The 21,653-nt window shown below is 42.7% G+C and overlaps 1 pseudogene; it reads left to right on the plus strand.

Moving 5' to 3' along the window:
* The first annotated feature begins 370 nt into the window (after positions 1 to 370).
* On the plus strand, positions 371 to 12,870 carry LOC101052299 (ATP-dependent RNA helicase DDX3Y-like; annotated as a pseudogene).
* Positions 12,871 to 21,653: the final 8,783 nt, after the last annotated feature.

Consider the following 21,653-nt stretch of genomic DNA (forward strand, 5'->3'; position numbering starts at 1 on the left):
CTGTAACATTAATAAACTATTTTACTGCAAAGAATATTTTATTTTATACATCGCTAACCATGAATTTTTGCCATTAGTTATTACGCGAATGTTGCTTAGGGCAATTAGCCAAATGGCATGACCATTTTACGTCCACAATTCACTTCTATAGTTGTAAGCAGAATTTTCATAACTTACATAAGTACATCGATCAGTGAAGATTTAACACTGAGATGCAATCTAACATCTGTAATACCTGATGTTTTGTAAATGGCAATGTAGGAAAGCTACATTTTAATCACTTTTCATTTAAGTCACCTATGTAAAAAATAAACTAATAATTTAGGAGTTCCAAGTCTCCAAAGGGCATTTTCAAATGTACATGAAAGAAATGGTTATGGAGATTTTTAAGAAGCATCTTCGATGTCCACTTCCTCTTGTAACTGCTGTGCCATTTTCTCTTCCAACTGCTTCCCTTTGCTGCGGGTTCAGATAAGATGGATGTTTTGTTTGACTTCTTTGATATCTTGAACTTTCTGTAGCTCTTTATTTTTCTTCAATCTGTTCATTATCAATTTAGCTTGGCATTTCTGTTTGATCTCTTCAACTCTCTTCATTGGCATCAGTTTTATTCCATAGCTCTCACTGGTATTTGATAGGTTCATTTCTACATTTTTCAAATTCAAATGAATTATCTACTGTAAGCTCTTTACCAACTGCTTTCCGAGATGCTTTGATCTACCTAACTCTGCGAGGATTGCACTTCTTTTTAAAGTTTTTATGACATTTAGATTTACAAAATCTGAAGAACTTCCAGTTGTTGCGGACGAAAATCATGTCGTGGGTAGATGCGCTGAAAAATTGAGCTCTTTATCATGATGAAATGACTTTCCTTATCCCAGATAATATTCTTTGCTCTGACATCTTGGTTTGAAATTAATATAGTCGCTCCAGCATTATTTTGGTGACTGATTGCATGATATACATTTTCCATTCTATTACTTTTAACCTTTTATGTCATTTGTAAATTAAGTGGATTTCTGTAGGCATCATATTATCAAGGTTTCCTTTTTTTCAATCTTACAACAATCCCAGTCTTTTATTCGGGATATCTACATCATTTAAAATGCAATACTATTGATACATTTGGTTTAAATTATCCATCTTGCTATTGGTTTTCTGTTGTTTGTATCTATTCTTTGTACTCTTTTCTTTCTTATTTTTTAAATTTTTGTGGGTACAAAATGGTTGCAGATATTTATGGTATACATGAGATATTTTGATCTGAGCATGCAATGCATAATCATCACATCATAGAAAATGGGGTGTCTGTCCCCTCGAGCATTTACCCTTTGTGTTACAAACGATCCATTTATACTCTTTCAACTATTTTTTTAAAGTACAATTAAATTATTATTGAGTATAGTCACCCTCTTGTGCTATCAAATACTAGGTATTATTCATTCTTCCTAACTACTTTTTTGTATTCATTGACAATCGCCACCTCCCAATGCCCCCTTACTACCATTCACAGTCTCTGGTAGCCATCCTTCTACTCTGTATCTCCACGAGGTAAATTGTTTTGATTTTCAAATCCCACAAATAAGGGAGGACATACGGTGTTTGTCTCTCTGTGCCTGATTTATTTCACGTAATAAAATGACCTCTAGTTCCAACCATTTTCAGAGTCTCATTCTCTTTTATGGCTGAATAGTACTTCATTGTGTAAATGTACCACATTTTCTTTATCCATCCATCTGCTAATGGACACTTTAGTTTGCTTCCAAATCTGGGCTATTGTGAACAGTGCTTTAACAAATGTAGGTGTGCAGATATCACTTTGATATACTGATTTCTTATCTTTGGGGTATATGCCCAGCAGTGGGATTGTTGGTTTATAGGGTAGCTCTATTTTTAGTTTTCTGAGGAACCTCCAAACTGTTCTCCATAATGGTTGTACTAATGTATATTCCCATCAACGGTGTACAAGGGTTACCTTTGCTCTACATCCTTGCCAGCATCTATTTCCTATGTTTTGAATAAAAGCCATTTTACTGGGGTGAGATATCTGATTGTAGTTTTGATTTGCATTTCTCTGATGATCAGTGATGTTGAGCACCTTTTCATATATCTGTTTGCCATTTGTATGTCTTCTTTTGAGAAATGCCTATTCAGATCATTGGTCCATTTTTAAATTAGATTATTAGATTTTTTCCTACAGATCTGTTTGAGCTCGATATATATTCTGGTTATTCATCTATTGTCAGGTGGTTAGTTTGCAAATCATCTCCCATTCCGTTTTGTGGATTGTCTCTTTACTTTGTTAATCGTTTTCATTTCTGTGCAGAAGCTTTCCAAGGATTCCCAGGGTGAGAAGAAGGGATGTATTGCTGGAATGTAGGTGATTTTTAGGGCAGTGAAACTGCTATTTTATATGATAGTGTAAAGGTGAACAAATATCCTACTTTTGTCCAAAGCCATAGAAGGTACAACACAAAGAATCAATTCTAATGTCAACTATAGACTTTAGTTGGCAATAATGTATCAATATTGACTCATCAAGTATACCATATTAATGCAAGTTATTAAAAATAGGGGAAATTGGTGAGAGTAGGGATATATAGGAATTCTGTGTACTTTTTCTCATTTTTCTCTGTACACCTAAAACTTCTCCAAAAAATTAAATCTGGCTTTGGCAGATTTGAATGGAGTAGTCACAGTCGTTGGTGTGACAAGTCAGATGAAGGTGATTGGTCAAACCACTTCCACCAAGTGAACGCTTGGAGCAGGAACTGTTTTCTGAAGGAAATACAGGGATTAACTTTGAGAAATATGATGATATACTAGTAGAGGCAACTGGCAGTGACTATCCTCCACATATTGAAAATTTCAGCAATATTGACATGGGAGAAATTATCATGGGTAACATTGAGCTTACTCAGTATACTTGTCCTACTCCAGTGCAAAAACATACCATTCCTGTTATTAAGAGAAAAAGAGACTTAATGGCTTGTGCCCAAACGGGTTCTGGGAAAACTTTTTGCCCATACTGAGTCAGATATATACAGATGGTCCAGGAGAAGCTTTGAAGGCTGTGAAGAAAAATGGAAGGTATGGGTGTCGCAAACAATACCCAATCTCCTTAGTTTTAGCCCCAACAAGAGAATTGGCTGTACAGATCTATGAGAAGTCAGAAAATTTCCATACCAATCTAAAGTTCGTCCTTGTGTAGTTTATGGTGGTGTTGATATTAACAGATTCGGGACTTAGAACGTGGATGCCACTTGTTAGTAGCCACTCCAGGACATCTAGTGGATATGATGGAAAGAGGGAAGACTGGATTAGACTTCTGCAAATACTTGGTGTTGGATGAAGCTGATTGGATGATGGATATGGGATTTGAACCTTAGATACTTTGTGTAATTGAACAAGATACTATGCCACTAAAGGGCATTCATCACACCATGATGTTTAGTGCTACTTTTCCTTAGGAAATACGGATGCTTGCTCATGACTTTTTGGATGAATATATCTTTTTGGCTGTAGGCAGAATAGGCTCTACCTCTGAGAATATCACACTGACACAGAAAGTAGTTTGGGTGGAAGATTTAGATAAATGGTCATTTCTGCTTGATCTCCTAGGTGCAACAGGGAGGGATTCACTGACTTCAGTGTTTGTGGAGACCAAAATGGGAGCGGATTCCGTGGAGGATTTCTTATACCATGAAGGACATGCTTGTACTAGTATTCATGGAAACTGATCACAGAGAGATCGAGAGGAGGCCCTTCACCAGTTTCACTTGGGGAAAAGTCCAATTGTTGTGGCTACAGCTGTGGCAGCGCGAGGACTAGACATTTCAAATGTGAGACATGCTATCAATTTTGATTTGCCAAGTGATTGAAGAATATGTGCATCATACTGGCAGTACCAGATGTGTAGGAAACCTGGGCCTTGCCACCTCATTCCTTAATGAAAAAAATATGAATATTACAAAGGATTTGTTGGTTCTTTTTATAGAAGCTAAACAAGAAGTGCCTTCTTGGTTGGAAAATATGGCTTATGAACATTACTACAAGGGTGGCAATCGTGGACAATCTAAAAGATTCAGCGGAGGATTTGGTGTTAGAGACTATCGACAGAGTAGAGGTTCCAGCAGTTCTGGCTTTAGGAGTAGTCGTGCAAGCAGCAGCGGCAGGGGTGGAGGTGGTTACAGCAACAGCAGAGGATTTGGTGGAGGTGGCTATGGAGGCGTCCGCAATTGTGATGGTTATGGAGGAAATTATAACTACCGGGGGTTGACTGTTGGGGCAATTGAATCTGCTTTGCAGCAAAGTCGCCCTTACAAACAAGCTCATATGGAAACCACATGTAACTTAGCCAGACTATATTGTGTATCTTCAAGAACTTGCAGTACATTACCAGCTGTGATTTTCCTGAAATTCAAGGGAGCTCAAAGTCACAAGAAGAAAAATGAAAGGAAATAAACAGCAGTTCTATTCAGAAATTGTTTGAAGACTTAATTGCTGTAGTTTGGATTTAACTCTTCCCTCCTGCTTTTGTCACACCCCAAACTGCATTTATAATTTTGTGACTAAGGATCATTTGTTTGTTAATGTACTGTGACTTTAACTTTAGACAACTTATTGCTTTGATGTCCTGTTGGCTCAGTAATGCTCACAATACCAATTGTTTTGATGAAATAAATTTACTAAACTTGGCCTAAAATCAAACCTTGGCACACAGGTGTGATACAACTTTAACAGGAATCATCAATTCATCCATAAATACAAAAAGGAAAAAAAACTCCAGGCAGTAGCCTGCATTAGGACTGTTTGACTCTTGCAGACTTGTGGGTTGGGGTAACACCTTAAAGCATTAAAGCATAGTTTTTTATACAGCCAACCTGTACTAAGTTCAGCTCTGACTTGCTCACTCTATCCTGGATAGGCACTTAGAAATTTATACTCTTTAAATAAGCCATTCCAGTCACGATGAGGTGGAATGTGGCAACATACCCACTAATATTTTTGGTTTATTCATTTATTAATTAATTAATTTATTTATTATTATTTTTATTGCATTTTAGGTTTTGGGGTACATGTGAAGAACATGCAAGATTGTTGCATAGGTACACACATGGCAGTGTGGCTTGCTGCCTTTCTTCCCCTCACCTGTATCTGTCATTTCTTCCCATGCTATCTCTTCCCACCTCCCCACCCCGTCCCTCCCCCATTTCCCCCCAACAGACCCCAGTGTGTAGTGCTCCCCTCCCTGTGTCCATGTGTTCTCATTGTTCAACACCCACCTATGAGTGAGAACATGCGGTGTTTGATTTTCTGCTCTTGTTTGCTGAGAATGATGGTTTCCAGGTTCATCCATGTCCCTACAAAGGACGTGAACTCATCATTTTGATGGCTGCGTAATATTCCATGGTGTATATGTACCACATTTTCCCTATCCAGTCTATCATCGATGGGCATTTGGGTTGGTTCCAGGTCTTTGCTATTGTAAACAGTGCTGCAATGAACATTCGTGTGCATGTGTCCACTAATATTTTTGAAAGAGCTCTTTAAAGTTAATTCAAGTAAATATTGCATTTTTTCATTTAATGTTAGGCAGTTTATTCTAAGCTAGGCAAATGTGGGCATACTATCAGAGGAAAGGATTAAAGCTTTGATAAAATGTTTGGGGGAGATTTCATTTAATTAGTTTTCTTAATGCCTGCTATAAAAATGTGAAATGTTAGAATGGCTGACCATGGCAATGACCAGTCCTCACCATAGGCTTGTTTGGATTCTGGTCTTCAATGCATGCTAGTGTTGATGTTTTTTGGTCAAGAAGGGGTTTAAACAGGAAGGATTATGCAGCAGGCTTTAATTTAAATGTAGATTCATATTGCTCTGTTAAAGCTGCATTGAAATGTTAAAATGGCTTAGGCCTGTAGACTTTGTAAATCTAAGACTAACAGAAATCCTTGAAATCACACAGGTTGCAAATATGTACTAAACTGCACAAAGTATGTGTTCTGTATGTGCAGTTTTAGTGTACTTCAGTTGCATAGATTTCCATTGTATTTATAGTCTCTTGTGCTAAATTTGGCCAAAGATGATTGTCCACCACTAAAAATGCCTCTCCCACTTGGAATTTTGTACTGATTTTGTGGCCAGAATGCAATGATCTTTAAAAACAAATATTTTCGTTGACATAAAAAGTTGGCAAAAATTTCTTAAAGTACAATAGATTTTCAAGTGTATTGTGCCTTGTTCTAAAACATAGGTAGGTGCACTTGACAGTATTGAGGTTATTTGTTAAGGTGATATTTCAGTTAGTACAGGTTTAGACTCTTGTACATTTTGCCCATAACTTTTTACAAAGTACTTATTTTATTGCACATTCAGAGAATATATATATATATATATGTCTTGTGTGCGTGTCCTCAACCTTCCAAACTTATTTTGTCTCTTGGAGACTGTTGAATGTAGCCAGTCAAGAAGTAGATTCTAAAATTTTATTTGGGACCATGGAATGATAGTTGAGAAGGAAACTATCTGGACACAACAGATTTTGGATACTGTTTGCTACTAGTTGTATAATATTTATTGAATATTTTGACAAATATTTATTTTTGTAAGCCTGAAAATGATTCTTTGAAAGCTTAAAGAAACTTGACCGAAAGACGGTACAAAAAACACTGGCACTTGAATGTTTAACATCACCACATGTGAAATAATATATTTTGGGGTAGTGTGAGCTTTTAATGTTAAGTCCTATTAAACTTGAGTCAAATTAAACAGACCTGGCATTGGCACTGTAGCTATAATTTTCCGACAAAATTCAAGACAAAACTGTCAACTTGAAATTAAAACATATCAAGATTTTGATATACTTGTCTTAAGATATTAATGAAACATGAAACACTTCTGAACACTGATATGAAGTGTCCACATCCACAAAGATTGTCTGAATTTTGTTATATGTTTTGTTTTGTTTGATTTTCAGTGATTGTCTGGCATATTTACAGTCCTCAAACATGTAGTTATTTTTGTGTATTGCCGTAATCAGTGACTTACATTCAGTTTTATCAGCCAGCAATATCTTCAGTAAATAAAGAATGGATCTCACTTCAAGCCCTAAAAAAAAATTTAAAAAAATGAATGGAATTGCTGAATATAACCATTGAACCTCTAGTCACTGTAAGTTTAGTAATTGCTTGTTGTATTAGTTTTAGATGCCGGCACTGCTTGTGCTCTGTTTATTCTGATTTTATTAAAATAAAAAGTTCTAAATCTTTAAAAAAATAAAAAATCTATTATTTTTAAAAATTACATTAAGTCATGGACTGGAAATATAAAACAATAATTTCCAAGGTATTGGACATGAAGCAATGAAAGAATAATCTGAAGAGATGGGAAACAAATTGAGTGACATGTATTTAAAAATTCTGTTTAACGTTCTCGACTTCTCCTCAAGCTTCTTGACCATATGGAATAGTGATAATAACCATATAATATCCTTGTCTAGTAATTCTACCATTTGTGTCATTCTTAATTTGTTTCCATTGAATGAATTTTCTCTGCATTCAGAGTTGTATTTTCCTGCTTGCTTGCATGCTTCATTATTTTTTATTAGATGCCAGATATTGTTCATTCTAATTAGCTGAATAATAACTATTTTTCTATTTCTGTAGTTTTCCTTTTTGTTCTCAGATGTGGTTAAGAAATTTAGAAACTATTAATATTTTGTCATTTCAGGATTCATTTTTATGCTGTATTAGGTATGATCAGAGTGATGTTCACTCTGGGAATAATTTTCTTCCATTCTCAAAGCAAAGCCTTTCGAGTACTTTGCTTTATGCTCTGTGATGCTCTGTGATGTGTGAGCTTTTCCACTGTAGCTGATGGGAGTCACATTCCCCACCCTGTGTGAGCTTAATGCTATTTAGTCCTTTCAGATGGCTTTTCCCCTAACCTCTAGTAGTCTCATGGCAAACCTCTGTACCACTTACTTAAATACTCAAAGGGAAATCTCTACAAAGCTTCCAAGTTCTCCCTCTGTGCAGCTCTCTCTTCTCTAACACTCTAAATTGAAAACTAGAGCCACCTTGACTCCTCTACAATGTACTCCACATAGGGAAATCACCAAGCTCTGCCTGGGTTACCCTTTCCTACAGTAAACTGAGGTAGTCATGTTACTCAATTTGTTTTTGTTTCTCATCTCTTCAGATTACTCTTTCATGGTTTTATGTTCGATATCTTGGAAATTACTCTTTCATGTATGCTGCCTAGATTATTTCATTGCTTCAGGGGGAAGGGTCAATCTGGTCACCTTTTCTCCATCTTTACCGGAAATATGATCTCATGAAACATAGTTTTTAATATCCCATATTTAGCAAGATCTTATTCAGGCTAAGAAAAAGAAAATGGGAAAGAGAATCTTCATCAAATTATTTCTAGAAAAGATTTTCAAATACCCAAGAAGTTATACTCAGGTAAGACAGTCACTCTTTTTCTGTTGGACACTGTTGTACTTGCATGTGATCCTGAAACACTTTTTGTAGAGATACCAGTCCTAACTGGGATATCTCTCTGATGCTGACAGCAAGCTCTTGGGGCCTTCTATAGGTAGGAAACTGATGAGGGTTTATCTCAGAGACCATGATGTCATAATTTGGCTTTCCCCCGCAGGTACCTTCAACTCCCCTGAGCTGTTGACAGTTCCTTCAATGTCCACTCATGGTTGTGAAGGTCCATGCTGGTTACATCTCTTAAAGCCTGACCCATGAGAAGAGATTTAATTCACTTCAGGTCTATTATTATAAGGGAGAGACAGGAGTGACATCAACCCCTGCAACCTCATACCTCATGCTTGTTCTCCATGCTTTCTACATTTGGAAGAGCATGAAGACTGCGATAGTGTCTCAAAGCTAAGTCTCAGAGACTGTGAAGGAATCTCTGAAAGCGTGCCATTCAGAGAAAAACCTTGATCTTCTTATCACAATGTGGGAGGGAAAAGGTATTGGGGTAACTCATTGACAGATTTCCTGCTGAGTCCCAAGCAGAACCGATAAGGTCGGGGGTTTTTTGGTCCAAATATCTGGGTATAATTACATAAGTTACATTAGTAATGATAGGTGACATTTGTTGACAATTTGACACATCAGGACACGGAGCTCTGTATTCTTCCAGCACGTCACTTAAAATGCTCAAGAAATTAAAAGATATGTGCTTCTATAACCATTTTACAGATGAGAAAACCGAGTCCCCGAGTGGTTGATTGACTTGTTTGACAATGGGTTCCCCATCTGTGTGCTCCTGCAGGGTCCTGTACTTTGCCTCCCTGTGCTCCTCTCACATAGTGTTGAATAGAAAAGGCTATATCTGTTTCTCACACAATACAGTGGGAGATGGTAGGATCTAGGGGAAGTAGGAACTTAATAAAGAATCAAGAAGCCTATATTCTTCTCTCCTCCTACCTTTTTATACCTATGTGACCTTTTCCACCGAATTGCTTTTTTACTAAGTTTTAATGGCAAGGAAATGTGGGGGAAGGTTCCTGAGATAGTGGTTCTCAAACTACTGCCTACACCTGAAGCTGTGTACAGTTGAGACAAAAGCTGCCTTTGAATTTTTGCTCCAACAGGAACAGAAAAAAGTAAAAAGAGCTCACATGCAGTAAATGCTTATTGTAGGCTAGGCTGTATTTTTTTTTAAGCGCATTGCGTCATTTAAGCCTCATAGAGACAATGAGCGCAGGTTTTTAAACATGTTACAAATTCAGATAACAATAAATGAAAGATTTAAGGCACAAATCAAAGTAAATAAATGTCAGTTCAAAACCCCTTTGTTCAAAATAAGTGTTTCCCAAACTGAGACGTGAGGATCACAGTAATTCTATAAATTTAAACCTGGGGGGCCGGGCGCGGTGGCTCAAGCCTGTAATCCCAGCACTTTGGGAGGCCGAGGCGGGTGGATCACGAGGTCGAGAGATCGAGACCATCCTGGTCAACATGGTGAAACCCCGTCTCTACTAAAAATACAAAAAAATAGCTGGGCATGGTGGCACGTGCCTGTAATCCCAGCTACTCAGGAGGCTGAGGCAGGAGAATTGCCTGAACCCAGGAGGCAGAGGTTGCGGTGAGCCGAAATTGCACCATTGCACTCCAGCCTGGGTAACAAGAGCGAAACTCCATCTCAAAAAAAAAAAAAAAAAGGGAATAAACCTGGGATAAAATATAAAGTTTATTTTTTTAAAGCATGTTGGTATCATATTGTAGTAGTTTCAGTTATCTTGAGACTCTCTAAATAGCTATGCCTTCATACATAAAATTTCATTTGCTTTAAAAACTATTTTTTAAAATGACTTACTTCTTCCCAGATCTTGGAAAAAAAAAAAAGCCATATAAGTATGGATTCAAGGAAATAAGTGAACCCCTAATTGGGTAATCCAAAGTAATCCATGCCAAAGCACATGATATTTTAACTTCTGAAACCTCAAGACAAAAAATAAATCAGGAAACCAACCATACGAATATGATACATTACTTATAGGAGAACATAAATTCTAGTGACAGCAGATTTCCCATTACTGGCATGGAGGAAAGAAGGAAGTGGCGTGATATTTGTTCATGTTCTTTTTTTTTTTTGAGATGGGATCTCAGTCTGTTTCCCAGGCTGGAGTTCAATGGCTTGATCTTGACTCACTGCAACCTCAACCTCCCGTTTCAAGCAATTCTCCTGTCTCTGCCTCCTGAGTAGCTGAAATTACAGGCACGCGCCACCACGCCCAGCTAATTTTTGTATTTTTAGTAGAGACGGAGTTTCATGATTTTGGCCAGGCTGTTCTCAAACTCCTGACATCAGGTGATCTGCCCTCCTCGGCCTCCCAAAGTGCTGTTGATTACAGGCATGAGCCACTGCTCTCAGCCCCTAGCAATATCGTTTTAAAAGGTACTATATAAACTAAAAATATTTTGAAAAAAATAAAAAGATAGTATATAATAAGATTTGAATGTATGTGCCCACTCAGATCCCATGTTCAGCTGTAATCCACAGTGTGAAGGTGGGGCCTGGTGAGGGGTGACTGGAACACGGTGGCGGAGGTTTCATAAATGGTGTAGCACCATCCCCATGGTGCTATTCTCCTGGTAGTGAGTTATCAGGAGACCCGGTCCTTTAGGTGTGTAGCACCTCCCCGTCTCTGTCTTCCTCCTGCTCCAGCCATGTAAAAGATACCTGCTGCCTCTCGGCCTTCAGTCATGATTGTAAGTTTTCTGAGGCTTCTCCAGAAGCAGAAGCTCCCAGGCTTCTTGTACAGCCTGTAAAACCGTGAGCCAATTAAACCTCTTTCTTTTATAAATTACCCAGTCTCAGGTATTTTGTTGTTGTTGTTGTTTTGAGACAGAGTCTTTGGGTGTCAACATCTTTCCAGCAGATGGGGAAGAAGGACTGGGAGGATCTCATAGGAGCTTTTTATGAATCGGGTTTCGGGGAAGTCTCACTTGGGCCCACCATTCATTGCCCAGGCCTCAGTCCACCAGTCACAGTTACCTGCCAGGAGACTGGGAAGCCCCAGGAAGAAAAGGAAACAGGTTTGGAGAACAGCTAGTCAGTCTCTGTATCTATATGCCTGAACAGTTCACAGAAAGAAAAATACAAATGTATAGAAAACTTCCCAGCCACACTCCCAATCGGAGAAATGGGTATCTTAATCACAATAAGATACCGTCCATTATCTACCCTATGGACAAATAGGCAAATGTTTGAAACAGACTGATTTGGTGAGCATCTGGGAAGAGTCACATTCCTGCATTGTTAGTATGGGCATAACTTGATGTAATACCTAGAGAAGGCAAGTTAGCAATATCTGTCCACATCGTGTGTGCCTTTTGCCTCCCTCTTCTAGAAATCTCGCTGCTGTGAATTTGCTCTTTGGGTGTACTTGCACATGTAGGGAATGACATTACATGCGACTTTACTCAGTGCGGTGTGGTCTGTAATGGTCTAAGCCTGGGTACACCCCTGGTCAACTGGGCACTGGCTAAATAAAGAAAAGGATCTATTCATATCAAAGCATACCCTAAAGGCATGGGAAAAGAGCAGAAGGCTCTTACCTCTGTGCAGCTACACTGCGTGGCTGCGAATCCTGGTTCTTCCCTTGTTTAGCCGTATTACCGCTGGCAAGTTACGTCAATCGCATGTGCTCTACACTCCTCATGCGCACAATGAGGAAAGCACCTAGCTGCCTGTGTCATGGCGAGGATGAACTTCATGGTTTGAAGCATTTACGGCAATGGCACGGAAAGCATGCTGTAACTTTTGCCTGTATTAAGCACACAAAGTGCTCCAAGATACATTATGAGATGGGAAAAAAAATGCCAGGTCCACACACCGTTTGCTACTCGCCTTAATGTAGAAAGAGGAGTTTGGATAAGGTATATGCCCGAATGCCAGTGATGTTTCTCTAGAAGGGTATCTAAAAGTCTGGTGGAAAAGAGGAGTGGCCTTGGGGAAAGAGTTCCAGATGGTTCAGCAACGGGGGTGAGAAGAATCCGTTAGCTGCACATAGTTTTGACACCTTGAATTTTATACCAAACGTGTATGTATCACCTATTCCATTTCTTAAACTTTGCTAAGAAAAAAAAAAAAAAAAAACAGAAAAGGAGAAGAAGGAACAGGCTTTGGAGCTATGCAAACCTGAGTTTGTGACCCTTCTCTACCATGCAGGTCAAACGCGATAATGAGGGGCCTCATACAAAAGGAGCCTGTGGGGTCCGCTGTTCAAAAGCAGCAAAAGCTGACTTTCCTTTCTTACTCAATCTCTGTTTTGACCTCTCAGGATTTTTCCAGTTGCAATTTAACCTGGTGTTCCCTCAGTTAAGGGGACATGCATAGGGTGGGTGAAGGTCCTCACAGCTGTCCGGGGCCCTGCCCTGTGACTTGGCATTCTCATCCTGCCCCTCCCTGCACCCACACCCAGGCCCAGGCAAAGTGCAGCGGCACTCGCTGGGGTGCCAAAGGGAAAGGGAGTCTGAGAGGGTGGGTGGGGGAGGGGGCAGCAGAAAACCCATGCCCGTGAGGCCGGGAGGGGGTGAGAGCAAAACCACATGACAGCCGAGGCTCCGGGACCCCAGCACACACTGCATTGTTTCATCAGACCTCGTCTAACAAACACAAATTCAAGGAAAGAAATACTTCAGGGTTTCAAGACAGCGACACTAAATGTCAAGCCCAGGGGCCCATTCTGAGCAGGGAGCCCTGTGGGACTACTCTGGTTGCAGGTCCACGAAGCCGGCCCTGTTACCACATCCTACTTGTGTGCAATGACCTAACTTCTCTGTGGCCTCAGTTTCCTTATCAGTGATGTGGATATTGAAGAAAACCTCATGGGTTTTTGTAAGACTTAAATAAGATACTACATGCTCAGTACTTCGGAAAGCATGTGGCGTGGTGTAAGTCTTGACATGTTAAATAAATTTATTGTAAGCCAGAAATGAAATTCTAAGGCTCCTAACCATTAGAATGGACTAATGCCCACCCAAGACACTCTTAAAATTTAACCTGAAGGACCAGTTCAGGCCATGACGGGAAGTGAGGTTCCGACATGCCTCATTATACCTCTCTGGCATTCACGCCAACACAGACCTAATGTCTGGTAAGAAACATTGACAGTCTATTCTCTCTGAAGCCTGCTACCTGAAGCAAGGTTTCCCCTGCACAGTACGAACTCTGGTGTCCACAATTCTTACATTAACCCACACATTTTCTTTCTCTTGATTTCACGTCTTTAGATAAACTCAACCCAACCAATTGTCAACTAGGACACTTTTAACCCACCTGTAACCTGTAACGCACCCCCACCTCCGCTTCAGGACCGAATCAATGTATGTGGTTGTCCCACCTTTCTGGACCGAACCAATGTATTTCTTAAATGCATTTGATTGAAGTCTCATGTCTCCCTAAAATATACAAAACTAAGCTGCATCCTGACGCCCTCCTGAGGGCTGTGTTACGGGCCACAGTCACTCATGTCTGGCTCAGAATAAATCTCTTCAAATATTTTACTGAGTCTGACTCTCTTCATTGACACTGTTAAATTATTAATGAGATGATGGTTGGTATTACTTGATCAATGAACAAGTAGTAAATGCTACATATAAAATAGAAGCTACGAAACACGTTATGAAATAAAGTTGGTGTAATGAACACATGCCAATGTCACAAGAGACAGAAGCTTGGAATAGCAGATTTAAAGGGGCTATTCATCCTTCAGTAGGAGAGGAACTGTCCAATCCATCCAAAACGTCCAACAAGGCCAGCCGTTCACCCACCTGCAGATCATCTCAGCCAGTTCACAGCAAACTATCTGGCCGTGATGAATCCAACTGAGAAGAAGTTGGCCCTGGAGAGGCACCGGTGGTTTCCGGAAGCGGGGTCAAGCACCGGAGTCCCCAAGGCAACCAAGTACATCAAGGAGACCCGTCTCCCGTGGGAAATGCACGGTGAGGCTTTCCCTAAGGGTCAGGCCTGGGAGCTGGCGGGAAGAGCTGGTGCCTGTCTTGTACGTATTGTCCGGTTTGCACCGCAGCCACACCCTGTCTTCAAACTAAGAAAGACTGTTGGCGCGCCTCTTTTCATGCTTCCATAGGCCAGCAGGGCTCATAGGTCCAGCCAGCCTTCCCGTCCCCAGCCCAGAACCCCATCCTTTGGCCTCCACCTGCCCTGCTTCCTCGTGGGTGTGGGTAGCTCTTCTTTTCCTTCACCACAGTGTCATCCTCCCTGTCCTGCTCTTCTCACTGGAGATACGCCAGGGTTTGTCCCCTTCCCCACAACCCCGCTAACATGGCTTCATGATCTTCCAGGCCCCACATGGCCTGGCCCCGCCTACCTCTCCAGGTTCTTGCGCCCATTGTGTCCAGATCTCTCTGCTTTTGACTCATTCAGGGAAGAATCAGTCTCAGACATCCAGACACTTCCCTCACACTTATAACTCGGCCTCTGTGCTGCTAAGAATCTGGACTTTCACCCACAGCTGAGCCCTGTTTTTCCGCATAAGTAACGCAAGCGCCCAACCAAAACGCTAATCCTGTAATAGGTTCTTTATCGCATAACACTTCTGAAACGCTGCAGGCTTCCTTATGCAATGCGTCCTATTCTCCTTCATTGCAACGAATCATAAACCCAATTTATTTAACTGGCTGCGCATGCCTGGTCCTCTTTGACTGGAAGGCATTGACGATACTCATGCTGGCCTTCTTTGAGTTACCAAACATGTGGATTTCTTTACTGCACTATAGCCTCTGCGCATACGGTTCCCTCCGCCTCGAAAACTGTTCTCCTCATCCTGCGGCACTACAGGAAACTTCGACAATTCACCAACTAATTAAATAATTCATTCCACAATAAGCGTCTAATAGTTGCCGAGTGCAAGTGCTGTGTGAGTTACAGGAGTTCAGTGGAGAGCAAAACCGGACATGGTGCTGTCTTTCTTCCTGCTTACAGGTCTGGAGATGAGATCGCATCAACCAAACATCACATGAATGAGTACACGATCTGTAATGACAGCACCCTAATGATAAGGAGCACATTTCTATGTGGGGTCATAATAATAGGACCCTGACCTGGACTTTGATGTGGGGCCCAATTGAGTGGCAGCAGAGCTGAAGTCTGAAGGATGATTGGCACATCCTTAAAAAGCCGTGGCCACAGTGGATCACAAGAGTAATCCTAGCAGTTTGGAGGCTGAGGCTGCCAGGTCACTTGTGGTCAGGAGCTGGAGACCAGCCTGGCCAACATAGTGAAACCCTGTCGCTACTAAAACATACAAAAAATATGTTCAACATATTTAACAGGGCCTGGTGTGGTGGGTGCCTGTAGTCCCAGCTACTCTGGAGGCTGAGCTGAGAGAATCCCTTGGACCGAGGAGGTGAAGGTTGCAGTGAGCCAAGCTCGGCCACAGCACTCCAACTTGGGTGATGGCGATCCCCTCTCCAAAAAAAAAAAAAAAAAAAAAGCAGTGGTGGCCATTCAGTCCTGACTGAGGGCACAGCATGTAAAACGGCCTTGTGATCAGCATAACTGTAAGAAGTCCAAGGAACGGAAGAGACTTTATGTGACTGGAGTGAAAACCACAAACAGGGGAGCGCTGTGAGATGGGGGGGCAAAGACAGAAAGTGGCTGAGTGCCACTCAGGCTGATGACTGGGTCTGTGTAATCAGATGGCCTGCATTTGGCCCCAGGCTCTCTCCATGAGTAGCTCTGTAACAGGGGACAAGTAATTGAACCTTGTGGGGCCTCACTCGTATCCTATGGGATGATGAGAAAGTTACCTTACGGGGTACTTGTGAGAATTCGGGACATTGTGCCCGTAAAGCACACAGAACCATCAACTCTGATGACCAGTGGCAGTCAGTCATCGAGTGAATGTGAGCAGTTATGACTGTGAGTATGGTGGATGGGCAAGGATAGCGGGGAGGAAGCAAGAGCGGCCTCACGGGTGCAAAACTGGAACACGCACCCATTCCCTGATGCCCGCACTCCGCTGGCACGACTCTGGCTGAGAACATTCCCTTAAATTCTGCATCCCAAGTGCCTCTCTTGTTGCATCCTAGTCCTGAACCTCAGGGAGAGGTCAGAACACATAGGCCATGCTAAAGATTTTGGTTTTCACCCTAAGAGCACGGAAGAGCCCTTACGGTTGTAACCAGGTGGAGTGAGCGGGGTGTGTGTGCGCGTGTATGTGATACTCTGTTCTTGTAAGTATCACTTGGGAACGTTTGGATTGGAGAGAGGCTGGAGTGAATGTGGGTAATGGCCACTTAGCAACACTTCACATTGTCAAAGTATCCCGTGATGAGAACTTGGACAAGATGGTGGTAGTGGAGATGGAAAAACAGAGAGAACGTTGATGGATATGTAGGAGAGAAATCTCTGCTGGCCAGAATGCCACACGACGGGTAAGGGAGAAAGGGGTGACAAGCATGATGCCTAAACTGCTGGTGTGTGCCACTGAAGAGAGTGATTCCGAATGGGGTGGCAACACTGGAAAGGAGCCAAACGCATGCATTTGTCTTTGGTCCTGTGGAGTCAGAGGTGTCCTTAACACGATCGGATATACTGCATAGAGTTGGTCACTCCAGCCTGGAACTGTGCTGACAGTGTGGGCGCATAAAGAAATATCCTTGGTGACTTATAGATGGTGAGTTAGAGGTGAGGCTCCGATCGGGGATGCCCAGTAAAAGCATGCATCGATAACGAGTGGCCCTAGGACCAAGCCCAGAGAAGGTCAAATACGCAATGCCAGGGTACGGGAGGAAGAGCTGATGGAGGAGCTAGGTGAATGTGAGCTCTGGCGAAAGGGCGAAGGACATCGGGACAGCAGTGGCACAGGATTGGAGAGATAAGAGTGTTTCTAGGAGGAAACAGTGCTCTGTGGTGTCAGAGGAAGGAGGAAGGTCATGCAATTGAAGCCTGGACAATCTTCATTACCTGTAGCAGCCCAGAGGTCACGGGTGATGTTAGTCAATGGAAGACAGTGAGGGGGGTGCCAGAGTGAAGGTCACGTGCAGGCTGACAGGTGAGAGAGAGGTGGAGGAATGAGGACAGAGCACCCACCCCTTCTTCCAGACACCCGATCATGAAGGGAAGGAGAAAGAAAAGATGCTTCGTGGAGGGGTTCATTGGTGAAAGGAAGGACGATTTTAGAGAAAACATAAAGGAAAATGATGTAAGGTGCCAGGTTTAAATTGTCGATATTACAAGTTTCCTCTGGATCCAGGCTGCGTGCTCAGCGCCGTACGTCCATTACGGCATTGAAGCCTCACGAGATTCTGAGGGCATGGGGTTATTACCACATTCGACAGATAAAAACCCAGGGTGAGAGAGGAAATGTGACTGCGTCGAAGTGACAGGTTTTTTGTTTTCTTTAAAAGCTGCATCAAACATCCTTGTATTACATACTTTTTGTACATGTATATGATCATATTTGCAGGAAATGTTCTTAGAGGTAAAACTGATGCATTAAAGGACATGAAAGTTGGAAAGTTGAAACTTTCTGCCAATTTGTCCTTCAAAGAAGTTGCACCAGGCCTGGTGGGGTGGCTCACGCCTGTAATCCCAGCACTTTGGGAGGCCAAGGCGACGTGGCAAGTTATGCAAGAGTGTGACGCGCGGACTAGGCACCTCCCCACCGCCACACCCTATCATGTTTCCCTTGAATTCTGGCGGCTGGTCCCGGATCCCTTCAGTTGTCCCTTTTTCTCCCGTGCTTTGACTGTGTGCGACATCTGACAGAAGCAAAGCAGAAGCTCCCACCTCCCAGAGAGAGGGGGGAAGTTTCTTGAAGGGAGGAATGGGAAGGTGGGGGAATGCTTCCAGCGTGCCCCTGCACTTTGTCTCTGGCTCTGTTGAGTTGTAGGGGCAGCTCTCCTCAGCGTATTTTCAAGCACTGGGGTTGGGGGTGGACGATGACCAATTGTCTGGAGACTGAGTGCAGAGGAAATTGTCCGGAAAGTGAGTGCAGGAGACGCTAGACGATTGCTCTGGCTGCTCTGCCTGACTCCTGAGGAGTAGGCACTGAGCTTGGGGACAGACAGCAACTCTTTGGTGAAACAGGGAGATTGCCTCTAGGGCTCACATCCAAGGAGAGGTGTGACAGGGACAGGAGGGATGGGTACAGTTTGAAACCCTGGCATCAGGCCTTTTTGAGCCTTGGACACAAGCATGGGTACCCGTGCGTGTGCATTTTCTGTGGTTAAAGGTGCCTTCCGGAAGGGATCGGGCAGTGCTCCCTCAGCCCACCCTGAGCAAAGCCTCTCTGCTGGTCTCTGCCTACCTGCAGGGAAACAGTGTCTGTCTCTGCCTTTGTGTGGTTACCTTATAGCTTGGATGGGACATGCACAGTCATCCAAAATTATGTTTGTGTCTCCCGTTCACGTCTCTAACACCCAGAACAGAGCTAATTGTATGAATGAACAAAGTAATAGTTTCACAGCCAACTCCAATTTTAATCAACGTATGCAATCAGAGTTGAAAACCCGACACACTGTTATGTTGAAATTGTACTCCTAGCTAAACGTATCCAGTGCTTGCTGTGTGGCAAACACTCTTCTGCGTGTTTCACTGTGGCGTGGGACATGACGAACAGGAACCTAGGCTGCCATAACACGGTGACCTGACCTAGTCTGAGGAGTCAGAGAAGAGTGCCCCGACAGTGCCATTTACAATATTGTGCAAAGACACTTAACGTGAGATCTCCGCTCTTAGCAGACCTTTTAAGTATACAAGAGAGTGTTAGCTGCAGGCACAATCTTGTCCAGAAAGTCTCCAGAGCTTATTTTACTGGCATCACTGAAACTTTACACTCACCGATGAGCAACTCCCCGTTTCCCCCACCCCCTTCAGTCGAAGGGAACCACCATTGCGCTCTCTGCTTCTATGAGCCATTTTCTATTTCTCCTTTCAGTGGAATCACCTAGTATTTGTCTGCGACAGGCTCATTTTGACGGCACTCTTCACAATAGCCAAAGTAGAGAAACATATTAAATGTCTGTCACTGGGCCGGGCTGCATGGTTCACACCTGGAATCCCAGCACTTTGGGAGTCCGGGGCGGGCAGATGGCTTGAGGTCAGGAATTTGAGACCACCCTGGCCGACATGGCGAAACCCGTCTCTCCTAAAATGACAAAAATCAGCCAGGTGTGGTGGTGCATACATGTAGGCCCAGCTACTCAGGAGGCTGAGGCACTCAGGAGGCTGAGGCACGAGAATAGTTTGAACCCCGGAAGCACAAGTTGCAGTGACCTGAGATCGTGCCATTGCACTGCTGCCTAGATGACACAGCGAGGCGGTGTCTCTACAAAAAAAAAAAAAAAAAGAAAAAAGAAAGAAAGAGAGAGAGAAGGAAAGAGAGAGAAAGACAGAAGGAAAGAAAGATAAAAAGAAAAAGAAAAAACAGTCTGTCACTGGATGAATGGATTAAGAAGATGTGGCATACACAAACAGCACGATGCAGCTTTTAGGAACGAAACCCTGCAACGTGGAACAACACGGATGAACCTCGAAGGTTTTAGGCTAGGGAAAATGAGCTGGGCTCCAAAGTACATAGACTGTGAGATTTCACCTCTGTGAGGTACCGAGAAGAGGCAAATACATGGAGAGAGAAGGTAGAATAGAGATGACCAGGGGCCGTGGGAAAGGGGAGAAAGGGAGTTACTGTGGGAGGGGAACCAAGTTTCTTTTGAGCAGATGAAAACTTGTGCGAATGGATCATGGTGAGGGTTGCACAACAATGTACTCACACGCCAGGGACACGTCAACTAGAAAGGGTTAAAATGCCAAATGTCATGGTGTGCGTATTTTACCTCAATAAAAAAAGATGCATAAAGAGAAACTCACAGGACAACTTTGCAGCATTTTCATTTCCCTTGCTCCGCCTGCTTCCCGATGCGGTGTTGGCATTGCACCCAGCAGCCTGCATCCCCTGTGAGGAATCCCGGTACCTGGTCCTGGAGGGAGCAGAGCTCATTCAAAGGTCATGGTTTTCATGGGTTCTAACCTGTCTAGCGGCTTCCTGAAGGACAGAAGCAAGCTGCTCCTCTCTGACCTAACAGGGAAGTCAGGGCGGAAAAATGCTGGGCATTTCCTGAAAACCTCATAAGGCAAACTGAAAAACTGCAGCTGCCGGAGGCAGAAATTACAATGGAAATCTATAACGTAACCCCAAATCTGGGAGACATGCTGGTGGACAGTCCATTGGGGAAATGAGAGCATTCGGAAGCAGTCCCGTACCTCAGTGGCACGTTTGCCAGGCTCATGTGTGTTATGGCGTGTCTCAGTTTTTCATCCCTTTTTATTGTCAAGCCATACTCCCCTTAATGGAGAAACTAAATTTCACCCATGAGTTCATCAACCGATGGACGCCGGTCCACTCACAACCTTTCACCGCTACGAAGAATGATACCATGTATGTTCGTGTACAGGTTTTGTTGGGACACAGGTTTTCATCTCTCTGTCGTGCATACCTAACAGTGGACCTCCTGGGCCATAGGGAAATTCTGTTTCTAGTACTGAGGGGCAGCCAGATTCTTTCCAACCAAGCTGCCCTAGGCTATATTCCCACTAGCAATGTACCAGGACTCTAATCTCTCCACGTCCTTGTCAGCAATTGTTATTGCCTGTCTTTTTTATTCTTCATCTTGCTGAGTGTGAAGTCATAGCTCATTGTGGTTTTGATTTGCATTTCCCTACTTGATAATGATGAAGGGGGGGGCGGGGTAGATTTTCCTGTGCCTATTGGCCATTTGTATACTTTCTTTGGCAAAATGTCTATTCCGATTCTGTGCTCAGTTTTGAATTAGGTCATCATTTGACTGTTGATTTATCAGAGTCCTATATATATACTGGATGCATCTATGGTCAGAGAGTACAATGCAAGATATTGGACCTAACGCCCGCCTCAGCTTACTGCGGGGAAGAGGAACTCAGGCAGAGTCTCGTAGTCTCCCAGAGTCGTGGGGTACGTGGTAGGAACATTCGTCATTAAAAAGGAAAAAAAGTTCCTGCCATGTGTGACATGAGTAAACCTGGAGCATATTAGGCCAAGTGCAATAAGCCAGGCACAGAGAGACAAATGGCACCTGATCTCACTTGCATGTGGAGTCTCCAAATGGGAACTCATA

Source organism: Saimiri boliviensis, chromosome X (assembly GCF_048565385.1).
Source record: "Saimiri boliviensis isolate mSaiBol1 chromosome X, mSaiBol1.pri, whole genome shotgun sequence".
NCBI lineage: Eukaryota > Metazoa > Chordata > Mammalia > Primates > Cebidae > Saimiri > Saimiri boliviensis.